We start from the raw sequence: 15,667 nt of genomic DNA, 5'->3' as shown, positions 1-15,667 counted from the left end.
GTGGTGGTGACGGCTACAGGAGAGGAGGGGGCCCACACACAGTCACCGATGGATGCCGGAAAGGTAAGTATAGAAGAAATGGGTGCAGTGTGGGCCCCCTCTGGAGCCAGGGGCCCATGTGCACCACACACACTGCACCCATTATAGATACGCCAGTGTATCTCTCTCTCTATCTATCTATCTATCTATCTATCTATCTATCTATCTATGTGTAGGGGAAGCACACACTGACTCTGGACTTGTACGGTGACTGCACCAGTGTCCTACATACAGTTAGTGTTCATACAATGCACTAGCAAAGTCCCAGCTCCTCACAGAAGATCCCAAACGTCCATATCACTAACTGAGACCTTTTTCCTAGTCACCTGCCAGCTTTTCCTGCATCGGTCATTAAGAAAAAGCCCCTAGAGACTGTTATTGCACCTTAGACACCTCCTACCTTCCCAGACTGACAGGCAAATGACACTCCCATTTTGCCTTCTTAAGGTAGTTCCCCACAGCAGCTCTGTTTGATTAGTCACATACCTTCAGCTGGACCAAACTGCAGGGAAGAAATGTATTAAAGTCAATCAAACAGGTAAGACACACATTTCCTATCATCCGATGCTTGACTTCCTTAGGCGTAAGAGATAAACACCCCTGGTTCCTTTGTACACAAAGCACACAGTGGCATCGAGAAAGAAGGAGGAGCAGGTATGAATTACTTGGGCTCCTGGAGGGGCCCAGAGGGGACTCGGATCCGTTGCCACCCCCTTCTGAGTACACCTTTACTTAAGGCGGGTGCCATCTTCCCAGTGATATCTTTGGGAAGATGGCAGCTGCACATTGAAAGTAAAAACACTGGCACTTTACAAGAGTCTTTGCTCTCTAGTGTACATGCACCATCTTGCCAAATATCACTGGGAAGATGGCATTGGCCGAGGAGGAGGTACCCGTTTCCCACAAGCAAGATAGGAAGCAGGTGCTCTCCCCCATGCCACCTCCTGCCCCCCTTGCTGCATTAGAATGGTGCCCCCTGTGAAGCGTGCGCCCCCACAATGATTAATTCTTTACATTATTAAGTTTAGTGGGCGTGGACATCTTCCCTTTTTAGGCCACACCCCTGTTCATAACAAACTGCCTCTATTGTCACACTATCTATCTATCTATCTGTAAAAAATAATGTTAGTAAATGTGTGGTAAAGTCTTTGAAACATAACATCGATTTAGATTAAAGATGAGCGGGTTCGGTTCTCTGAGAACCGAACCCCCCCGAACTTCACACTCCAAGTCCGGATCCGAGTCCAGCTTGGGTTTTCCCGCCAGACTCGGAAACCAGAACGAGGCAAAATGTCATCATCCCGCTGTCGGATTCTCACAAGTTTTGGATTCCATATAAACAGCCCCACGTTGCTGCTATTTTCATTCCAGTCCTGGAGAGTGTAGCGAGAGGACGTGTCTCCTCAGTGTCTGTGCGGGAAAGTGGCATGTCGTGGGGTGGTGACCTGCTCTTTTGTATCATTCCAGTGGTGCTGTGTTGTGCTGTATCAGTCCAGTGGTGGTGTCTTGTGCTACATCAGTCCAGTCACTCCAGTGGTGGTGTCCTGTGCTTCCATAAGTCCAGTGGAGGAGTCCTGTGCTTCCGTAAGTCCAGTGGTGCTGCTGTATAAGTCCAGTCCAGTGGTGCTTCCAAATAAGTCCAGTCAAGTGGTGCTGCTGTATAAGTCCAGTCCAGTGGTGCTGCCGTATAAGTCCAGAGGTACTGCCATATAAGTCCAGCAGTACTGCCGTATAAATCCAGTCCAGTGATGCTGCCATATAAGTCCAGTCTAGTGGTGCTGCCGTATAAGTCCAGCGGTACTGCCATATAAGTCCAGCAGCACTGCTGTATAAGTCCAGTGGTATTATTTATTTATTTATTAGCAGTTTCTTATATAGCGCAGCATATTCCATTGCGCTTTACAATTACTGATGTATAAGTTCAGCGGTACTTCTGTATAAGTCCAGGGGTACTTCCATATAAGTCCAGGGATGCTGCCATATAAGTCCAGCGGTACTGCCACATAACGGCAGCGGTACTGCCATACAAGTCCAGTGGTGTTGTCCTGTGCTGTATATTATTTACTCCAAATAAAGGGGTTAATAATATTTAATACAAAGAATTTTTACAGGGTTTGCCCTGTGTGGTGTAAGGGTACGCTCTCCTGTGCCGCATATTATTATAATAACTCCAAATAAAAGGGTTATTATCCAAATAATTTTTACATGCTGTGTCGTGTGTGTGTGGTTTAGGGGTACGCTCTCCTGTGCTGCATATTATTATAATAACTCCAAATAAAAGGGTTATTATCCAAATAATTTTTACAGACTTTGCCGTGTTTTGTGGTTTAGGGGTACACTCTCTTGTGCCGCATATTGGTGGTCATTCCGAGTTGTTCGCTCGCTAGCTGCTTTTAGCAGCATTGCACACGCTAGGCTTCCGCCCTCTGGGAGTGTATCTTCGCTTAGCAGAATAGCGAACAAAAGATTAGCAGAACTGCTACTAAATGATTCTTTGCAGTTTCTGAGTAGCTCCAGACCTACTCCTAGATTACGATCACCTCGGTCTGTTTAGTTCCTGGTTTGACGTCACAAACACACCCTGCGTTCGGCCAGCCACTCCCCTGTTTCTCCAGCCACTCCTGCGTTTTTACCTGGCACGCCTGCGTTTTTTTAGCACACTCCCTGAAAACGCCAAGTTTCCGCCCAGAAACACCCACTTCCTGTCAATCACACTACGATCACTCGAGCGTTGAAAAAACGTCGCTCGAGCTTGTGTAAATCTCCAAAGTTTTATGTAAAATTACTAAGCGCATGCACGCTGCGTACCATGTGCATTTTCCACATAATCGCTCGTTTGCGAAAACGGCAACGAGCGAACAACTCGGAATGACCACCATTGTTATATAACTCCAGAAAAATAATAGAGAACAAAAATTTGGAGGATAAAATAGGGAAAGATCAAGAACCACTTCCTCGTATTGCTGAAGCTGCTGGCACTAGTCATGACATAGATGATGAAATGCCATCAACGTCATCTGCCACGGCCGATGCCCAAAATCATAGAACAGGGCATGTAAAATCCAAAAAGCCAAAGTTCAGTAAAATGACCCAAAAAAATAAATTTAAATTGTCTGAGGAAAAATGTAAACTTGGCAATATGCCATTTACGACATGGAGTGGCAGGAACGGCTAAGGCCCTGGCCTATGTTCATGACTAGTAGTTCAGCTTCACATGACGATGGAAGCCCTCATCCTCCCACTAGAAAAATTAAAAGAGTTAAGCTGCCAAAAGCACAGCAAAGAACTGTGCATTCTAAGATGGTATCACAAATCCCCAAGGAGAGTCCAAGTGTGTCGGCGGTTGCGATGCCTTACCTTCCCAATACTGGATGGGTAGAGGTGTCTCCTTCCACCATTTTCATGTCCTCTGCAAGTGCTGGAGGTAGCACCCACAGTCCAGTTTCTGATATTGAAATTGAAGATGTCACTTTTGAAGTACACCAGGATGAGGATATGGGTGTTGCTGGCACTGAGGAGGAAGTTGACAAGGAGGATTCTGATGGTGATATGGTTTGTTTAAATCAGGCACCGGTGGAGACAGTTGTTGTCCGTGGGATGAATAAGCCCATTGTCATGCTTGGTCAAAATCCCAAAAAAAGCCACCTCTTTGGTGTGGAATTATTTCTCCACAAATCCGGACAACAGATGTCAAGCCGTGTGTTGCCTTTCTCAATCCGTTATAAGTAAGGGTAAGGACGTTAACAACCTAGGAACATCCTTATACGCCACCTGCAGCACATTCATCAGAAGTCATTGTCAAGTTAAGAAACTTTGGGTAAGAGCGTAAGCAGTCCTCCGACACCTAAATCCCTTCTTCCTCTTGTACCCAAGCTCCTGCAAGCCACACCACCAACTCCCTCAATGTCAATTTCCTCCTCAGTCAGAAACAAGCAATTGACTGTCCAACAGTCCTTTGCGAGGAAGATGATATATGACAGCAGTCATCTTTTGCAAAGCAAATAACCGAGGCCTTGACAGCTATGTTGGTTTTAGATGTGCATCAGGTATCCGCCATTAGTGCAGTGGGATTTCAACAATTGATGGAGGTAGTGTGCCCCCGGTACCAAATCCAATCTAGATTCCACTTCACTAGGCAGGCGATACCAAGAATTTAGAGAGACGTCAGAAAAAGTGTCCTCAGTGTCCTAAAAAATGCGGTTGTACCCACTGTACACAGACATGTGGACAAGTGGAATAGGGCATACCAAGTACTATTTGACTGTGACAGCCCACTGCGTAGATGTATCGCCTTGCGCTGCAACAACAGCAGCGGCACCAGTAGCAGCATCTCAGAAACGCCAGCTCGCTCCAAGGTAGGCTACGCTGTGTGTCACCGGTATCAGTAAGAGGCACACCGCCGACAATCTCTTAGAGAAACTGAGGGAAATCATTACCCAATGTCTTACCCCACTTAGACTCTCCTGGGGATTTGTGATATCAGACAACGCCACCAATATTGTGCGGGCATTAACTTGAGTTTGAGTTTATTATCATTAGATAGTCAACATGTGAACAAACAATGAAATTTCAGTATGAACAAAACAGATATCATAAAAATACACATAGGCAGATAGTACACTCCTATCTACCCTTTAGACCATGAAGCATATTAATTGCCTCAGGAAAAAAACTATGGTGGTCATTCCGAGTTGTTCGCTCATTGCCGTTTTTCGCAACGCAGTGATTAGGTGGAAAATGCGCATGCGCATGGTACGCAGCACGCATGCGCTTAGTAATATAACACAAAACTTTGGAGATTTACACAAGCTCGAGTGACGTTTTTTCAACGCTTGAGTGATCGTAGTGTGATTGACAGGAAGTTGGTGTTTCTGGGCGGAAACTTGGCGTTTTCAGGGAGTGTGCTAAAAAACGCAGGCGTGCCAGGTAAAAACGCAGGAGTGGCTGGAGAAACGGGGGAGTGGCTGGCCGAACGCAGGGCGTGTTTGTGACGTCAAACCGGGAACTAAACAGACCGATGTGATCGCAATCTAGGAGTAGGTCTGGAGCTACTCAGAAACTGCAAGGAATTATTTAGTAGCAGTTTTGCTAATCTTTCGTTCGCTATTCTGCTAAGCTAAGATACACTCCCAGAGGGCGGCGGCCTAGCGTTTGCAATGCTGCTAAAAGCAGCTAGCGAGTGAACAACTCGGAATGACCACCTACTGTATGTTTCAACTGACTGGTCTTACACAGCAAAGATCTATTACGTAAGTTAGAAGGAAGCAAGGTAAATACCCCATAATTAGGGTGGGTCTCATCACTCAATATACTCCTAGCCTTTATAAGGAGCCTCTTTTCATAAATGGACTGAATATTTGGCAATTGTAAACCTACTATTCTTCCAGCGGTTTTAACAATTCTGTCAAGCGACTTACGCTCTGCTACGATACAATTTCCATACCAGACAGAAATACCGTAAGTAAGCACACTCTCAATAATACAAGAGTAGAAATTGACTAAAATCGGCTCAGATATTCCTGCTGAACGCATTTTCCTAAGAAAATATAACCGTTGTTGGGCTTTCTTTATGACATTGTCGATATGACAATACCATGACAATTCATTAGATATGGTCATACCCAAGAATTTAAAAGATGTTACTATCTCCACCTCTTATTTGTCCAGGACCAAAGGACTGTAAGTGTACCAATGTGTTTTCCTAAAATCCAAGATGATCTCTTTGGTCAAGGCGATTTCCAGCATGTCCCATATTTTGCTCACACAATAAATTTGGTGGTGCAGCATTTTTTGAGAAACAGGGCTGTGCATCAGACGCTTTCGGTGGCCCAAAAAATTTAATCAAGAGGTTGTAACGCGGTGGAACACAACCCTCTATATGCTTCAGAGGATGGAGGATCAGAAAAAAAGCTATTCAAGCCTATACATCCACCTATGACATAGGCAAAGGAGGGGGTATGCACCTGACTCAAGCGCAGTGGAGATTGATTTCTGTGTTGTGCAAGGTTCTCCAATCCTTCGAACTTGCAACATGTGAAGTCAGTTCAGACACTGCCAGCTTGAGTCAGGTCATTCCCCTTATCAGGCTTTTGCAGAAACAGCTGGAGAAATTGAAGGAGGAGCTAAGACGGAGCAATTCCACTTGGTATGTGGGACTTGTAAATGAAGCCCTTTATTCTCTTTGCCAGGATCCAAGAGTGGTCTGATCTTTTGTTTAGTTTGTTGATGTGAGAAAGATGATCCTACTTCCAAGTAAGAACAAGTGGTGCATCCTAAACATTAATATACACCTGACGGTTTGGTATATCAGTGTGCACAATTGTATCACAAGGCTAAGAGGCATTGGCACATTGTACAGAATGATTCCAAACTACCCTCATTGGTTGATAAGAGGTTACTTATTTGTTACCGTCGAGGTAGAAATATTTGTGATACATTTGTGCACACTGATACTGTACAGTATATCAAAGATGACAAAAGATACCGATACGACATATACTCACATGTAACCAGGTATATAGTTTATTATGGCCCTCATTCCGAGTTGTTTGCTCGCTAGCTGCTTTTAGCAGCATTGCACACGCTAGGCAGTCGCCCCCTGGGAGTGCATCTTAGCTTAGCAGAATAGCGAACGAAAGATTAGCAGAACTGCTACTAAATAATTCTTAGCAGTTTCTGAGTAGCTCCAGACCTACTCACAGATTGCGATCAGCTCAGTCCGTTTAGTTCCTGGTTTGATGTCACAAACACGCCCTGCATTCGGCCAGCCACTCCCCCGTTTCTCCAGACACTCCCGCGTTTTTTCCTGACACGCCTGCGTTTTTTAGCACTCTCCCGGAAAACGCTCAGTTACCACCCAGAAACGCCCCTTTCCTGTCAATCATTCACCGATCAGCAGTGCGACTGAAAAGCGCCGCAGGATCCACAGCAAAACTGCTAAGTTTTTAGTTAAATAACTAAGCGCATGCGCCCTGCGTGCCTTGCGCATGTGCATTTTGCAACAAATCGCAGCATAGTGAAAATCGGCAATGAGCGAACAACTTGGAATGACCCCCTATATCCGATGCCCCTGTGGGAAATTCTATGTTGGCAAATCAATCCCCACCTTTAAGGAGAGGATGGCCCGACATAGAAGGGCCATTCATCAAGCATTAGAGGGCAAAGACATTCATCAGCCTGTGGCAAAGCATTTTAAGGATAAGAGGCATAATATTTCGCAACTTAAATATAAGTTGATAGATCATGTACAAGAGAGTCAGCTTGAGGGTGATCATGACAAACAACTGTTATGCCTTGAGACAAAGCGAATCTATAGATTAAATACACTCCAGCCTAATGGTTTAAATGAATATTTATCTTTTAATTGTTATTTGTAATCATTACCTGGTAACATTCATTATGCTCTTATATTTATTTGCTTGATGTTATAATGTCTCATTGTGACAGACAGGATGCGCAATAATGTTGCTTAGTTCGCTGATTTTAAATAGTGCATTATGTTACAGTTTCCTGATTGAATGGTGATGGGTGCACGCAGTGTTTGAGTCAGCATCCATAGTCATGGCAGCGGCTGTGTCCAATGCTGATGACATCATCAATTGCACATCGCGTGGTGCGCTTTCACGTGAGAGACACACTGGGTGAATGCTATTTAAGGTAACCACTGTTTTACACTTGTTATTCCTGATGACCTTTTTGTGATAAAATCGAAACGTAGAAGAAGGACCTGTGATTCATGTCATAAATGCCAAGTGAGTACCGCCGCTGCATCTCTTTATATATATATATATATATATATATATATATATATATATACACATATAACTACACAGGGCTTTATAAGGTAAGACAGGCTGCACTTTTCACTATACACACCTTGACAAAGGGGCAACGGGCCCCGAAACGTTGGTTCTTGTGATGCTTATTTAAATTGCACTAAATTAAGATTTTTTTCACTTAAAGACCTGGAGTGACGCCATCTTTTCCTTTGTCTGTTTATACATACCGCTGTGGAGGGCACCCAGGCAGCTATATATTTAGGACCAGGAGTGCTGGGCATTACCTCTGTTATATATATATATATATATATATACACAACTCCAATAGAATAAGCAGCACTCCGGAGACTTGTAAGCAGCAACACGTTGTATTAAACGTGGTACAAATGTCAAACGTTTTCAGGGTCTCAGACCCCTCCTCAATACCACACCAGCATAAAAGCCAAAACACCTACCCTGCCTAAATACACCATACTCACCTGTCTCCGTGCAGGCAATCAGATGCACACAGCGCCGCTAATCCCTCCGTCGCACTTCCGGTTGCGCGGATATGGTAACCATAGGAACTGCAATTTTGCGTTCCACCAGGCCGGACTTCCGCGTTCCACCAAGGTGCATCATGGAGACCAGATGCAGAGGGGCCGTTATAGCCACACGGGAAGATGAGCATGCCACATTAAACATATCGAAGTATAAAAAAACATACAATAGACGTGCAATTAAAACATAGAGCAGACTAATCAGGAGTACAAGCATTGAGCAACATATAGCTCAGAAACCATATGTATCTCACATCTATTAAACAATCACAGGGATAGCTATAACATGTTCCATTTAATTTTCTCATTGAGACCATTAGGAAAAATTGTCCCCAGCCTCATAATCCATTTTGATTCTTTAATACAGTAAGTAGCATTTTCGCTCTGTCTCCCCCCCGTAACAACGGGGGACATGATCAATCATAAAATGTTTCAGAGATGCCAACGAATGACCAAATTCCTTAAAATGCTTGGCTACAGGTTGATTAATCTTATGACCTGACAAAATCAAATGTATGGCAGATCAATGGGCTGCCATCTTTTCGCTAAATTTACGAGTGGTTTGACCCACATAGTAAAAACCACATGGGCAAACCACAATGTAAACCACAAATGTTGAATTACATGAGAGAACATAGCGGATGTCATATATTTTGTTTACATGAGGATGCTTGAAAGATTTGCACCCAATCATGTGACTACATGTAGTACATTGGCTGCACTTGTAGCAGCCCGGTTGTTTAGCATATACGTTACTGGGGCTGGGAGTTGTATGCTGTTTAAAAAGTGTGCACCAGGAGCTGCTGTCTTACATCGAAGTAGTGCCGACTGCTATTGGACTTATATATACTGTATATATATATATATATATATATATATATATTCATGTGAAGTATTCGGCACTCCAAAAGCAACATCACATACAACCTGCCAGGTACCCTCCTCAGCTTTGTGCAGCAATATATACTCGATGTCAGGCGGCACTCACGGACTTGTAGGTAAAAAGAATGGAGATCACTCCACGCTTTAGTTTAACGTTTCGGTTTTATTCAAACCTTTGTCAAAAGCAACAATAAGCAAATACAGAAAAGCTCACCTTTATACAAGCAATAAAATACCACCTGTGCAGGTCCATGGAGCCCCGAGGACGAACATCCGGAAACATCATCACGAATGGACAACCCTGTCCAGCTGATGACAAAACCCGGTAATCATGCAGCCATCAACATGACAACAATGTAAACATTAACAGAGAGAGTAGCGCTGTAAGAAAGTTAAAAAGATTACTGTTACTGAAGTAAAGATGATAGGAATAAACTGCACACATATGTTAAATAAATACAATACTGTAAATAACTTGAAAAGACTATAAAAAACATGTAAAGGACAATGTTTCATTAAAAGGCCATGTGGAGTCACCGTATTTAAACGGTGGATCCACCGTGCCTCCAATTGTAACAGGGCTTTTCCTCTATCACCGCCCCGTTTAGAAAAAGCTACCTGATCTATAATTTTGTAACATAAAAGTAGATAAATTATGATTGTGAAGTTTAAAGTGCTTGGCAACAGGTGATTACGTAGTACATCCACATTCAGGCAAAATGATTAACATTAGGCAAGTGTTAACTTGTACCAGTAAATTTGTCATCTACTACATACGCTGCCCCTGTGGTGTCTATTATATAGGGAAGACCACCTGTCAATTTAAAGAGCGTATGACACAACACAGGAGTGCAATTAAACAGATTCTTGAAGGAAAACCCATTGATCAACCTGTTCCATGCACTTTAAACTTCACAATCATAATTTATCTACTTTGCGTTACAAAATGATAGATCAGGTAGCCTTTTCTAAACGGGGCGGTGATAGAGGTAAAGCCCTGTTACAATTGGAGGCACGGTGGATCCACCGTTTAAATACGGTGACTCCACACGGCCTTAATGAAACATTGTCCTTTACATGTTTTTTATAGTCTTTTCAAGTTATTTACAGTATTGTATTTTGCCTATTTTATATATTTAAATACATGTAACAAAAATAAGCACTATAAAATACTTTAACACCATTATCAAGTGCTTCAGTTAAGGACATTACTGTATGTTAAATTTAATTTGATATGATAGTGTAATATTTAAACCTTTATGAACATATATTACTAATGTATAATTTTACATCAAGTCAAATGCATTTAAAGCAAGCTACTACTGTATAAACCAAATCAAATCTACCGTATGTGTCATAATATAAAAATATGACCTTCAGTTATTAAACACCAAAATGTAACTATAACTTAAAATTAAATAAATATGTGTATATTTCTTCAGTGTTATGGTGTATAAAAAAATATGGCTTTAAACAGCCTGAAAAAGATGTTTCACTGAGTGCAAATTCATCTGCTGAAAATCTAATAAAGCTGTATTACAGATTATTATTGTCTGTACACCTCTGTTCTGTACATCAGTATATTCCAAACCCTTCAGATGCTTTTATATAGTTAGAATACATAAATTTGTTTTCATGGATTTTTCTCCACTTTTTGTGTGTCACAATGCCTAAGGGATATGTTACCATGGCAACAAGCTAAGGCAAGAAGTGCTATTTTTAAATGTTCTCAGCCAATCCAAACCACAAATATTTCAAACCTGGTTTATCAAGAATATATTGTAATGTATTGCACCTGAGCTAAACATATTATTAAAAAAAGACATATCTTCCAAAGAACATGGCTTCTGTCTATCTCGATCACCTCTTACTATATTATGGAATCGCCACATTCAAATGTATCTGTATTCTTTTTAAAATCAAAGATGATTGCTAATTATAGCAAGCTACACAATGAGGCTGATCACCTAAAGTTGTATGCATTTATGTCAAAAGGGCAGAAAACAAAATGGTGCAATTACAGTACGTATTTGGAGATATGTGCGAGTCAGCATGGTATGCTAAATGTATCTGGTTCATGTGGTTACGTTTAAAAGGTTTCATACTGTATGTAATAAGTGTATGACCTGCTTTAATCATATTATAATGCTGTTGATATGCCGGTCATCATCATCATCTTCACAATCAATAATGATGATGATCTGAATTTTTGCACAATGTAAAGGTTATTATTATTATTATTATTATTATGAATTAAGATCAGTTCTTCTGATCTTTATTATCCTCACATGAAATTTGTGCCAGAGATTGACTCCCAACAACAGATACTGTACACCTCTTGACAGTCATCCTGAAACAATTATCAAGAGTAGAAAGTGTAAGATGTAGAGATGTGTGCCAACCCTCATGTTTTGGTTTTAGTTTAGGATTTGTATTAACTTTGCATCTTAGTTTTGTTTTTGGAGAGAGTAGTGGAAACAGTGGGGAGAGTGGGGCCACAGGGAGGAGAGAAGTGGACAAAGGGGGGAGAGTAGAAGACAGTGTGGATCATTGCACCACACAGAGGGAACACTATTTGAAGAGGCACAGGCAATCACCTTCAACACTGGCGGTGCACCGTGCGGAGCAGCAGTAGCAGCACCATTCCCTAAGACAAATCCCCTGTGGCAGCTTTGGAGCCAGATGGATCACACAGGGGATCCAGTAGCTCGAGCTGCATCAGCACCATGGAGAGCCAGCAACCATAGCACATGCAGCAGGGGAAGGAGAGAGCACGCCGGGCGCGGAGGACAGGCAGATCCGGGAACAGCGCTGCTTCACCCGTTTCATCAGCAGCCGTTACCATGATAACAGGCCACTGGTTCGCTGAGTGACAGCCATTCTCAGCCAGCCAGCGGCCTGTTGTGCTGTGGGTACTGTAATACAAAAGCGCTCACAGCAGCTGTGGGTAGGGTGGTGCAGCGCACCAGCAGCCATTCTCTTGCGATTCGCCGTGCCAGCCCGTACTACCATACTTTCATTCTGTTACTACCTCTTGCTTCATTTGGTGGCAGGACAGATTGAACTGTTCTTGCAGGAGCTGCAGTCTTCTGCATGCAGCTGCTGAATGTCGAAAATGCCCCAAAATTTTACAGGCCATAGAGAGCATCTCTTGCATGCCCCTGTTCTTTCTTAAAAAAAACTCTGTACCACCAAGCTGATTGTGGGAGCAAAATATTGGACATGTTGGAATTCACCCAGCTGTAATGCTTTTACAAAATTTGTGGCATAATCAGAAATCACAAGAACCAGTGGCGCTGAGGGGGTTGGAAGCAGGTACAAAATTGTCCAGGGGCAATGGCCAGAGCACACCAGTAACTATTTTGTTTTTTGTATTTTTATTTATTATAAACCAGTGGGCGGCGGGAATGTGAGCGGCGAGTTGGGCAGCCGGGATGGACCTATGTCTGTGTCACCGGATGTCCCTTGCAGCCACTTCCAGCCCCCACACCGCTGCAAAGAAGTGGCGCAGCTCAGCTGAGTTGGAAGAGTCACTTCATCGGGTGCAAGGCTGTTGGGCTGTGATACTGTGAGTTGAGAACTGTGACTGTGAGTGACAGCACTATGGTGCTGCAGGCAGCTGCTGAAAACAATTTATAAATTCTATATAAATATTCTATATTACATGCATCCATATATTACTATTAGGGCCAGATGTAATGAAGTGTGATTTGCATATGCAATTTTAAATTGCACAAAATCGCACTTTTGAGATGTGTGATTTTTTTTTTAGGAAATTGCAAATGTAATAGGATGTGATTTTTTGTAATAAATGTAAATCGCACGTGATTTTTTGCAATTTTTCTCACCTTGAAGCATGTAATTTTTTGCAAAAACCTGGAATGGGAAGCATGCAATTTTTTAGACCAACCGGAATGCTACTTTCACTTTGTGAGTAGCACAATATGAAAAAAGTCACCCATTTGCTCAGAGAAGTCCCATGACTTATGCATCAGACACCCTATATAAACCCTGATCCTCCATTTTGTCCTTTGATAGGTAGTGAGGAGTTTTGGTGAGGAGTGGTGTGAGAGAAAGAGAGAGTTAGTAGTTTGTGTAGAAGTATTTTAGCAGAGCATTATGGCAAAGAGGCAGAGAGAGAGTGCTCAGCAGAGGAGGCAGGGGCAGGAGGTGGAGGAGCTTGTGGATGTGGAGAGGGAAAATGAGAAGCAGGAGGTGCAGGAGGTGGGGAGTGGGGAGGAGGACAGCGAGGAGGAGGATGTGGAGGCAGCAGCTCTAGCACCAGGCAAGCCGCGATCTGGAAGATATGTCAGGTTCTCTTATGATGAGAATTGTAGACTAGTGCACGCAATGGTGGCTTTATTTCCACAGCTGCTTGGGGAACATGCCCACCATACAAGTGCAGCCAATCATGAACAAGCTTAAACCATGCCTTGTCCATGATTGCCCCTTTAAAAAAACATTTGATTTTGGCCGGCATCCCGCACGGCCGCCAAACTCATGCGCTACTACATCCAGGCCAAAATGTTTTTTCATTAACCACTTCAGAGAGAAATTAATATTACAGCTATATAATACTTTTGCTCTTTGGGTTTTTTTTTAACAGTGCTGTGTTAAATTTGGTTAAATTATATTGTAAAATAACCAATATCCACACCGTTTTCACTCAGCTGCTGCACCAAGGAGATCCGCACCTTCAAAAAAGAAACAAAAACATCCGAATGCGCAGGAGGCAGGTGAGTAACATAATTATTCAATCACACACACACACACACACTTGTTTTTCTATCCTCATCGGGACATATGTCTGGAACCTTCCTCATGGGGACCTATTCAGGAATACCTGCCTAATGAGGACACCCACATAACTGATTTATTTTCGGGTTTAATTAGAGATAGAGGAAACGTGTATTCAGCAGCAGATACATTTTATTCAGGAAAGGTTCTTTCTCATTTCAGCAGTAATTCGGTTCTTAATGTAAAACTTAACCGAGAGCCAGTTCCGAGCCTTCAGCGCTTGTCGTTCTGCCCTTAGGCACGCATCACAGTCATTCTTGCCCGGCACCTTGAATGAGCGAATGAACCGAATCATGCGACGTTCAACAGCTTTCACTTCTGCTGGGGTCCACGGATTGCGCTTGGTACCCCTTCTGTCACCTGTGCGGGAGAAGAAAGGTCAGTCACCACGCAACGCCACCACCAGTCATGGACGCATCTCAAATGGAATGGACAGTCACACCCACCTTTAGCTGCACCTCCATCCACCGCCGACACCACGCTGCCGGCTTCTTTTCCCATGTGCCCCATGGGAACCTCAGTATCCTGACTCTCTGGCTCATCCCCAGAGTCATCGCTCACCACCTGGATTGGCTCTGTGGATAGAGAAGGACAGGGAAACCGATCACACCAGCCCACTTAGACAGTCAGTCCCTGGAGCCACACTGTCAAGTGATACCTACCGTTTGGATCAATGGAGATCTCTTCCAGATTGTGGCCCCAGAATTCAGCCATTCTCCCTTGCTCGAGAGCCAGAAACAGCTTGCTCAACTTGGCCAGTTGAAGGGTACCCTCCGGGAGGCGGTAATAATGCCGATGCACCCGAATATCATGTCCAAGGAAATCAGCAAGCTGATCCATCTCTGTATCGCTCAGGTTGAGGACTCTGGAAAGTGTAGCCACATGCTTCCGTAGGCGGGTGGAAGATAATGCTTCGGGGTGCTTGGCCCCACACTCCCGGGCGTAGAGACGTATGCAGTCGGATCCCCTATAATGGGACATGGCTGTTGGCCTAGCAAACATGTAGATATTGTGTGGGGTCACACCACATTCTGTCCGCTTCTCTATGAGGAGCTCCATCGCTTTCTGCATGCTTGGGGATAGCAGGACAGGGACTTTCCTGCCTCTTTTCCCAGGAATCTCAATACGGGAGAAGTGACGACAGAGTGCCTTCTCCAGCTCTGACAGGGCCTGGGCCACATCACCCTGCAAATCGGCTGTGTGCCGTAAATCGAAGGAGGAGAGCAGCATCTTGGAAACCTCACCTTCTCTCCTGCGGTTGAAGAGAATCAGCTGCGTGAGGGTAACTTTGGCCAACATGGACCACTGCTGTTTGGAAGGGTGGGCGGACAACTCATCGATGTACTCTCGCTGACGGTCAAGGAGGTACAGGTTCAAGCGCTTAACATCATCAGTGAAGGGCAGAAGCAGCGGTGCATTCCATTTTATCTCTCGAAGTGTCTTCAGGGCAGCAGTGGAGATTAGCTCGCTCCACCTCGCCTCATAAATTTTCCGAAAGTTTCGGGCACGCTCCTCTGTCAGGGCACTGCCCTCCATCAGTGCCTGACACTCCACCATAGCAGAAATCTTCTGCAAGCTGTGTCCCACCTTCAGAGCCAACGAGGGTATTTTATATGTATTGGTGCGGTCATC

Source organism: Pseudophryne corroboree, chromosome 4 (assembly GCF_028390025.1).
Source record: "Pseudophryne corroboree isolate aPseCor3 chromosome 4, aPseCor3.hap2, whole genome shotgun sequence".
In the NCBI taxonomy this organism is placed as follows: Eukaryota; Metazoa; Chordata; class Amphibia; order Anura; family Myobatrachidae; genus Pseudophryne; species Pseudophryne corroboree.
The sequence above is the reverse complement of the archived record's forward strand: the minus strand, read 5'-3'. Positions refer to the sequence as shown.